Genomic DNA, 9,247 nt, shown 5'->3' on the forward strand with positions numbered 1-9,247 from the left:
ATTTAAGGCATTCCATGATATGCAGAGAAGTAAAACATGTTCCCTGCCCTCAAGAAGTTTATAATCCAGTATTTGTCTATCATTCAACAGTTGTGAAATACCTCCTACCAGGCATTGTACTAGGAGCTAAGAATATAGAGATGTCTAAAATATGGTTCTTTCCTTCAAGGGGCTTAAAATCTGATAGAGAGATAAAACACAGATAACTAGAACAAGAGGTAGAGTGGACAATGAAAGGTTGAAAAAAATCAGCATGGCAGTTAAAGGAATCGAACTCTACACCTAGTTGAGAAGGTCAGGAGAGGTTTGGTGGCTCTGGTGCCATTTGAATAGACCATGAACAAAAACCTGAAAGAAGAAAAGATGAAGGAAACAAGCAGAAGAGTGAGGTAAGTTAGCTGTCATAAGATCCTGAAGTGGAGTGGAGGTGGTAGAAATCAGAGAGAAGGAATGAATGTAAGTGATATTAGATGAACAATGCTTGGAAATCCACATAGGACAATTATAGTAGTAACTGAGAGTTATGGATGAGGATATAACGGTGAATAAGGTGAGTGCGGTCTCTGTTTTCAAGGAACTTCAAATTGGTTGGGAATATAAAACGATTTTAAATTTCCCCTAATAGGGTCTCTGTTTTAAAATAGAGTTTAGAAATAGAACATGGGAAGTTCAGTATGGCTGACAGATAAGGAAACAATGGCCATTGAAAAGATGGTTTGGTACATTCGCAGGCACCAAGGGGAGGGGCCATGCATGCCAAACCATAGGTAGACGCACAAAGAAGCCCTGGGTTCTGTCAAGACACAGAGGAAGAGGAGGAACGTGTGGGCAAGAGTCTTTATTGTGGTTTGCACAGGGAGAAATGGGTGAGGCAGGGTAAGCAGGTTTGGGATTGGCTAGTTTGATTAATTTCAGTGGCCTCTGGGGTTTAGGAGCTGTCCACAGATGCCTGGTACTTGGCCCTGGATTAATTACGACAGGTGGGCCTGTGTAAGAGAGCCTGATAAGGAAGGTGATGGGATTATGAACCACCCCGCCCAGGGTCAACAAGGCACCGGATGTCAAGGCATCACGATACAAAAAATAAAACACATCTTTCATACAATCTCCTTAAAAGTGGGGAAGTTTAATTAGTTTTGTATCCCTGGCACCCACCACAATACTTTGTACAGGAAAGACTCCATAATGTTTGTTGAATGATCAGGTTAATATATTCCTTCTTTGACTCTTTCACTTTATTGATGTTGGATGACTCTAACACATCCTTGGGCATCAGCTGAGTGGTCACTTTGTTCTGGAGCTGGAGGTCTTCTTTAGATTCTTCAGACTCAGCTGGGCACCCTTGGAATGGGTACTGCCATGCATTGTCCCAATCCCCCTCCAGCGAAGGAGGGCTGTTAGCAAACAGCCTTCAGAGATTGCCCTCAGGAGATTGTGAATAAAAGCTAAATAAATAAATGATCCTTTTGAAAATTAAAGATACTATGAAAACCAAAAATGAAAAGTGAATAATATTTCTTTTGTGGCAAAACTACTTTATATTCTGGTTAGTGTTCTTTCAATTTCAAGGGACAGAAATCCAACTTGAACTTGCTTAAGAAAAAGAGGGAATTTATTGGTAATATGACTGGAAAACTGTCTTTAGTCATGGCTGCTCTCCACTTTCCTTTGTCTCTCCTATCTATTTATCTCTATGTATGACCTCATCTTTTTTTTTTAAACTGAAAATAACCTCTCTGTGTTTGGTGACAATGGCCTCAAACAGCTCCAGCTTATCTTATACTTAGAGCTCTTGATCCAGTAAGGGGAGAGAGAAACCATCTCCCCCCGCCCCAGAATCTCTACATAAATTTCAGAGGGAACTATTGAGTCCAGTCTGGAGATGGAAAACACACCGGTTCCTTGAACATGGAACAGGTACAAAAAAGCAGTTACTAACTTGAGACTAGGATGAGTGAACAATAAAATACTAAGGACTAAAGGAGTCCCCTCCCCATCAAGCATGAGATTCAGGCCTTTTGAAGGGGGTGTGGCTAACACAGGAACCAGAAACTTACTGGTGGTGAAAGAGACTTACCACACCGTGCTGGCCAGGGCCAGTCTCCAGAAGCAGCTTGCCATGGTGGGAGAATGTGGACAGGCTGCAGCTGATTTGTAGAGGAAATAAAGAGCTGCCAGAAGGTATCAGAAGCTGCTGATGGGGAGAGCATGGCCCAAGGGTACACTTAGAATTCCCCTGTGTAGCCACTAGGTTTCCATCCTGGATAACAGTAATAATAGAGAACCAGAACCTGGAAGGGACTTACCTTCCTACTGCTATTGCCTTGCAGGGTCACTTAATTGTCCTCTGCCAATGAAGTTTAACATTCCACTAGGTAGCTGGTGAAAGAGATATGTTTACAGGGGCCATCTGTAAGGTCACAAAGCAAGGCAAAGAAGGGTAGATTGGGAGCTGAGAGGCAACCGGTGAGGTTCTGTCCTACTTGGATCATATGCCCAGCCCCGCACCAATCACTGTGACCAGGGGAAAGAGTATTCTCATTAGCTAAGATGAGGCCAGGGCCATGTGCTCGTGCCTGTGCAGTGGTCAAGCAAATGGCAGGGGAAAGCAGCCCCACTGCCACACGTGGAATGGCTTCTCCATGGAGAAGATGGATTCTTCCACCAGAATAAAAGAGAGTGCAAGGCAAAGAGAAAAAAAAAGAAAGTAGATTTCCTTTGTATATTGTATGTTGACCTGTAATGTCCAGTTCCATTTGGAGCTGTTGGTATAGCCAAGGGAAAACCACGGCCTTTCCCTAAGACTGACAACTACATTTTCATTCATTTAAGAGATATTTATTAAGAACCTACTAAGAGAGGAACTCATCTTACTGTCCCAAACTACTGGCATTTTTGTGGACACAGGTTGAATTGAAAGTTCTAAAAATGAAAAGGCTTTTAAAAAACAGGTTGAGACAAGAAAATAAGACCTTTACTTACAGATTAAACTGTCCTAAAGAGTATGTCTACAACTTCATAGCAAAGTTTTAAAATACTATTCATGTTCAAGTTGGAACAAGGCAGTATGGACTTGTGGTTCAGAGCACATATTATACAGCAAGACTGCCTGCGTCCAAATCCAGCTCCGCTACAATGTGAGATTGGGCAAAGAACTGACCACTTGTGTGAAAGTCTTCTCAAACATAAACCTGGAATAACAGCAATACCCACCTCATAGGACTATGGGGGAGATTAAAATAAGCTAACATCTATAAAGTTCTTAGAACAGAAGCTGGCACCTAGTAAGCATTATACAACTATCATGCACTTATTATGAATTGGCTATTATTAGTTGGATATCAAGTAATGTGTGTTTCTCTCTATCAACTAAATTGAAATGGCCTTATCTCCAAAATATGAAAAAAAAAACTTGCTTAAAAACATCTATATGGTTTCACTTATTTGTGGAGCATAACAAATAGCATGGAGGACAAGGGGAGATGGAGAGGAGAAGGGAGTTGAGGGAAATTGGAAGGGGAGGTGAACCATGAGAGACTATGGACTCTGAAAAACGATCTGAGAATTTTGAAGGGGTGGGGGGTGGGAGGTTGGGGGCACCAGGTGGTGGGTATTGTAGAGGGCACGGATTGCATGGAGCACTGGGTGTGGTGCAAAAATAATGAATACTGTTATGCTGAAAAAAAATAAAAAAATTAAAAAAAAAAAAAACATCTAACTGCTACATGTATACATACATACGAGCACACATTCTATAGAAATAATTTTTTTTACTACCTTATGGCATTGAGGTATTCTCCTTTTGAACACAAGTCCTATATTCCATGGAATCAAATTAAGGCAAACAAAAATTTGTTCTTGGTGTTATTCTGCAGCATTCGAAGAAAATAGAAAACTTTTCTTTATAACCTTTCTTTAAATGTTTGTAAAATTGTATGAAAAGACAAAATCTTCCCTATAAATAAATTTGTGTATATAAAAGAATACTTTCTATAAGAGCACTTTTAGGATTTCTTTTTCTTTTTTCCCTTTTAATAGGAAACTGCCTTCTATAAATCCAGTGTTTTAAAATGACACTAGAACATTCCAAGCAAGAAATGTACTCCATCTCTGGCTGAGTCAGAGAAACCCGTTCTTAATGAGGACTCTGGCACTGACTGTGAACCACTGAAGCCTTCCTATTATGACATATTCTGCAATATTAGTGATAAACTGAAGTCTGAAATATCAAGTATCTCAGCAAGTCCTCATCAGTGAGTGTTAGAATGTCGAAGAAACTCTAACACCATCAGAATGGTGGTGGGCACCATCAGAAGGAATTCCATTTCTTTTCTTTTCAGGGATAGGGCTGTATGCTCTAATAACTCTTGCAACAGAGTTGTGGGACTATATGAAGCATCGATAACTGGGGAAAAAAAAAACAAATGGAAACCAGAGAAAACACTGGACAAAGTACATCTATTTGGAATTTATCCTAAATCATCAAAATGTGGCTGCGAGCACGCGCACGCACACACACACACACACACACACACTGTCTTAGTCCATTTGGGCCACTATCACAGAATACCATATATTGGGTGGCTCAAACACAAAACATTTGTTTCTCACAGTTCTGGAAGCTTGGGAAGTCCAAGATCAAGTTCTGGAAGCTTGGGAAGTCCAAGATCAAGGCACCAAGATCAAGATTTGGTGTCTGGTGAGAGCCTGCTTCCTGGTTCTTCTCCTTGTGTCCTCCTCATGGAAGGAACAAAGGAGTTCTCTCTAGCATCTCTTTTATAAAGATGATCCCATTCATGAGGATTCCACCCTCATGACCTAATGAACTCTCAAAGGCTGTACTTCCTAATTCTATCACATTGGGAATTAGGATTTCAACTTAGAATCTGATCTACATTCTAGATCATTGTGCACTCACGTACACACACATGCACACACAGTATTTCTAGACTACAGTTACCAAGAACCTCTTTGATTAAAGAATATTTCTTGGATTAAGTAAAATATGATCTAATACAGTAATGGAATTTTTATGTGTATCTTCTTTATGTGTAAAAAAGATTAAATACTTTCATACTAACATTGTCCTGATTCCTACAAATGAAAGTTTAAGAAATATAACACAGAATGGGCAGTTTTCAATATGCATGTAAAATAACATTAAAAGTATGTTCAGGACTCTCATAATGAAAAAGATTTGGTTACAATAACATATTATTAATAAGATATTCTTACCAAAGGTAGAAGCAATAAATATGGGACAGAGATGCATTACCCTTCTTGTCAAGCATTAAGGGGGGGGTTCCATGTTTCCACAGAATACTGTCCCCTCCGAGGGAAAATGGAGACAATCATGTACCTACCTCTTAGCTTTATTGGAAGACTAAATTAAACAATGTATATTGCAATGGCCAACACTTAGAGTCTCGAATTGATTAGTGCTGATAACTATTTTCTCTTCTCTCTTGGAGGACGTTCCAGGACTTAGTGATATGAGGGCATACACAACCACAGCCTTTTGCTTAAGCAAAAGGCCTCAGAGTGTGGGTCTAGAAAGAAGACACAGTTGGGAACTAGCCTGTATTCACAGTGTTTACCACCACTTCCTCATGCACCTTCAGAGCAGACTTGAGAAGAGCAGAACTTTGGTCCACAACCTCTCAGTTAAGCCAACTCTTTAAGTCCAGGGAACAATTACTCTTAACCCTGAGCTCTGTGCAAGCCTACGCTCCCATAATTTGTGAATGTGCAAAAGAGAGAATAATGTTATCTCTTGTACACATTATAATCCTGTTATTATGCACAGGTAGGACACTTACTCCTAGGTACCTTAAGCAAATAAATTATTCTGTGGTTGCAAGAGAATGTAAAATTTTTACAGTCTAGGTTGGGAAGTGATTACAGCAACACTCCGAAACTGAAAATTGAAAGAAAAATAGTTCCTTGATATCTGGGAAAAAAAACTATGAGAATAAAATAGATCCAGACGGTTTATAGACTTAGAAATTATAGTCCACTCTTCTAGTTGTTGATTGTGTAGAATCCAGGCTTCACTTCCCCAATTAAAACAAGAGTTAATTAATCTGTGAGTCTTAAGGACTCACAAGGAGGCCTTTTCTTCTGAGTAATTTACCCCCCTGTATAGCAGCTGGGCTAATCTATATAGATATAAGTTTCATTATTTTACCCAGGATGGTGGACTGGCTGGACCTCTTAATGAAACAGTAGGTATTAAAATTTCCTTCTCTAAGGACACCTGTGTCGCTCAGTAGGTTGTGTATCAGACTCTTGATTTCAGTTTGGGTCATGATCTCAGAGTCATGGAATCAGGCCTTCCATCAGGCTCTGTGTTCACCATGGAGTCTGTTTGGGATTCTCTCTCCTTCTCCCTCTGCCCCTGCCCTCCCCCTGACTCACTCTCCTTCTCTCTAAAATAAATAAATAAATCTTTTTTTTTTTTTAATGTTGCTTCCCTGTAGGAAATACATTTAGGGGATGATGGAGTTTTAAATATAAGGGTTTCCAAAAAACATCATTTTTTCCAATGGTTTTCCCATCATCATCCCCATTCACAATTCTGTAGGATTAAAAAAAATAGATTTACAGACTAGAATAATTGCTGGCCATGAGGAAAGAATGTTTTTATAGCTCCATTAAATATCTTAAAAAAAATTTTTTTTAAGTACTCTCTACACCCAGCATGGGACTTGAACTCATCACCCCATGATCAAGAGCCACATGTTCTACCGACTAAGCCAGCCAGGAACCCATTATAGTTCTCTTAAATATCTTAGTGAACATTTTGGGGGGTCTATTTGTTATTTCTCTATAACCTCTTCCATTGATGTTAGTTTCTAAAGGCTTAGTACTGTATTCCTTTCAATTGACAAAGAAATTAGGATATCTAGAGAGTTTCCTTGTTTCCCTTTTTATGATGAATCGCCATTTGTTATTTTCTTAAGGTTGAATCCTTTGATTCTTTATAACTTAGATAATGTTTTGATGGATTGGCCTCATAGAATGAATTAGAATCTCAAAAAAGACACTTATTAGCACTTTAATATGACTTTTCCCCTGGACTTTCAAACAAATCAATACAATAAGAATATTGAAACCAACTTGCAGATTGTTCCTGAACACACTTGTTGACAGCAAACATTTCAATTCGGAACTAAAAGGTCACTCTCAGTTCCTGAATCTCTACTTTCAACATTACTTAAGACCATACCACAATACATAGCCACTCTTCACTTACGAACTTTCAGAGAAGATTGTAGCAATTTCCTTCAGAAGTGCAGTTGAGACTCTCACAACTGAAGTGTGTGCATTCATGGCAATAAGAGCAAATGGATATTGATACAGAGTAAGTCATTGGTAAGACTGATAACTGTGGAGTCCAGCTATGAGGATATATAATTGCGAAATCGGCTGTGCAAAAAAGGAAGAAAGTCATTGTAAGACTGTTTGATTCACTGATTTATTCTTTTTGTAAATATTTACAGATAAAGTGAGTGAATAAATGAATGCAAGAACATTGAGGTTGTGCTAGACACTGCATATCACATAGCCTGATTGTATGGTCAGCAGAAAAAACATGGTTCCTGACCTCATAAAACTTAAGTCCAGCAGGAGAGAAAAACATTTTTTAAAATCACATAAATAAGTATCTCATTAAATTTCAATGACGATGGTGTTGATGAGCGTTCTGACTGTCATACATCTCCATAAGAGGACTAAAACACCCAGGAAATAACTTTTCAAGTGTAAAAGCTGGAAATAATATTTTCTCTGAAAATCTCTCTCTTGTAATGTGGATCCATTATCTCATTCCCTTAGTGTAAACGGAAAGCTGCTGTGTCATATTGCTTTTACCTTCCACCTTTCACATCTAATTAAGTACCATGGTATGTTGATTTTATCATCCCAATATATCTTCTATTCATGCCCCTTCTCCTTTTTTTTTTTTTTTTTTTTTAAGAGAAGGGAGAGAGAGAGTGAGCGGGACAGAGGGAGAACAAGACAAAGAATCTTAAACAGGCTCCACACATAGTGTGGAGCCTGATGTGGGGCTCAATTTCACAACCCTGAGATCATGACCTAAGCGGAACCTAAGAGTCAGATGCTTAATCAACAGAACCTCCCAGGCACCCACCTTCTCCATTTCCGTATTTGAAAACATAGTACTAGTTCTATGGTACTCTATCCAAATTCTTTTACTAGACTCCCGAATAGGAGATATTAAAGTAAGAAAGGACCCTAAAGATCATTCTTCAGATGGGGAAACTGAGGATCAGAAAGACAAATGTCTCACCCAGGATCCCACAATTTGGCCTAGCCACAGCCATGCCATTAATTTTTCTCTAGAGCAGCTAAGATGGAAGCCATGGAACACTATTTATTGACTGCTTACGGTCATTCCCGGCCTCTTCTTCCTTGTTAGAAAATCCCCTTTCCTGTGGTAGGAACCAAAAATAACATACTTATTTCCTAGGATGGCCATGTGACCCAGTTTGGGCCATTGCGCTATAAAGGGAAGTCTCTGGCTACTTTCTGAGAAAGAGTTTGCTTCTGACATAAAAAGAAATCAAAATGTTACTAATCCCTGACACCCTGTCTTCCTGTCTTTGGAGCTAAACGACAACAGCCTAAGGACAAAAAGCCAACAGCTGAGGGCTGGAAGAATCAAAGCACTTAGGACCCTCATCTATGAGCCCTGAGCTGATCTTGAAACTGTCCCCTTGCAGACCTTTTATTATGAAGAGTTTGAAGTCTTTCCTCCGTACAACTTTATGTCACGTGTTCTGTTACTTGCAGCTAGTGCGTCCTGAATGGTCACTGTTTCTTTATTTTCGCTTTACCCCTCTAAGCTCTACAGGAGCAAGGAATTGACCTATCTTTTTCATTGTGTATTCCCTGGCACAAAAATCAACCCTTGAGAAATATTTGTTGAATGAATGAATGAATGAATGAATGCCCCAAAATCTTCACTGGCTCTCTACTTCTACAGAGTATAGTCCAAAGGGTTAATCTGGCATTCAAGGCCCTTTCTGATCTGGCCCCAGTCTACCTTTCCAGTCTTATCTTTTACTTTTCACGCAGGCTACCACTCAGGAAAACAGACTACCTCCTCTCCTCCCAAAGGCCCCCTGAGTTTTCTGACGAAGGCCTTTGGATCACAGAGTCTGTCTGTGGAATAGGCTCCTTCCCTCTCCCCGACCCCCACCCCCTCCCAACCTGGATACTTTTC

The sequence above is a fragment of the Lutra lutra genome, chromosome 2 (assembly GCF_902655055.1).
Source record: "Lutra lutra chromosome 2, mLutLut1.2, whole genome shotgun sequence".
NCBI classification, from domain to species: domain Eukaryota; kingdom Metazoa; phylum Chordata; class Mammalia; order Carnivora; family Mustelidae; genus Lutra; species Lutra lutra.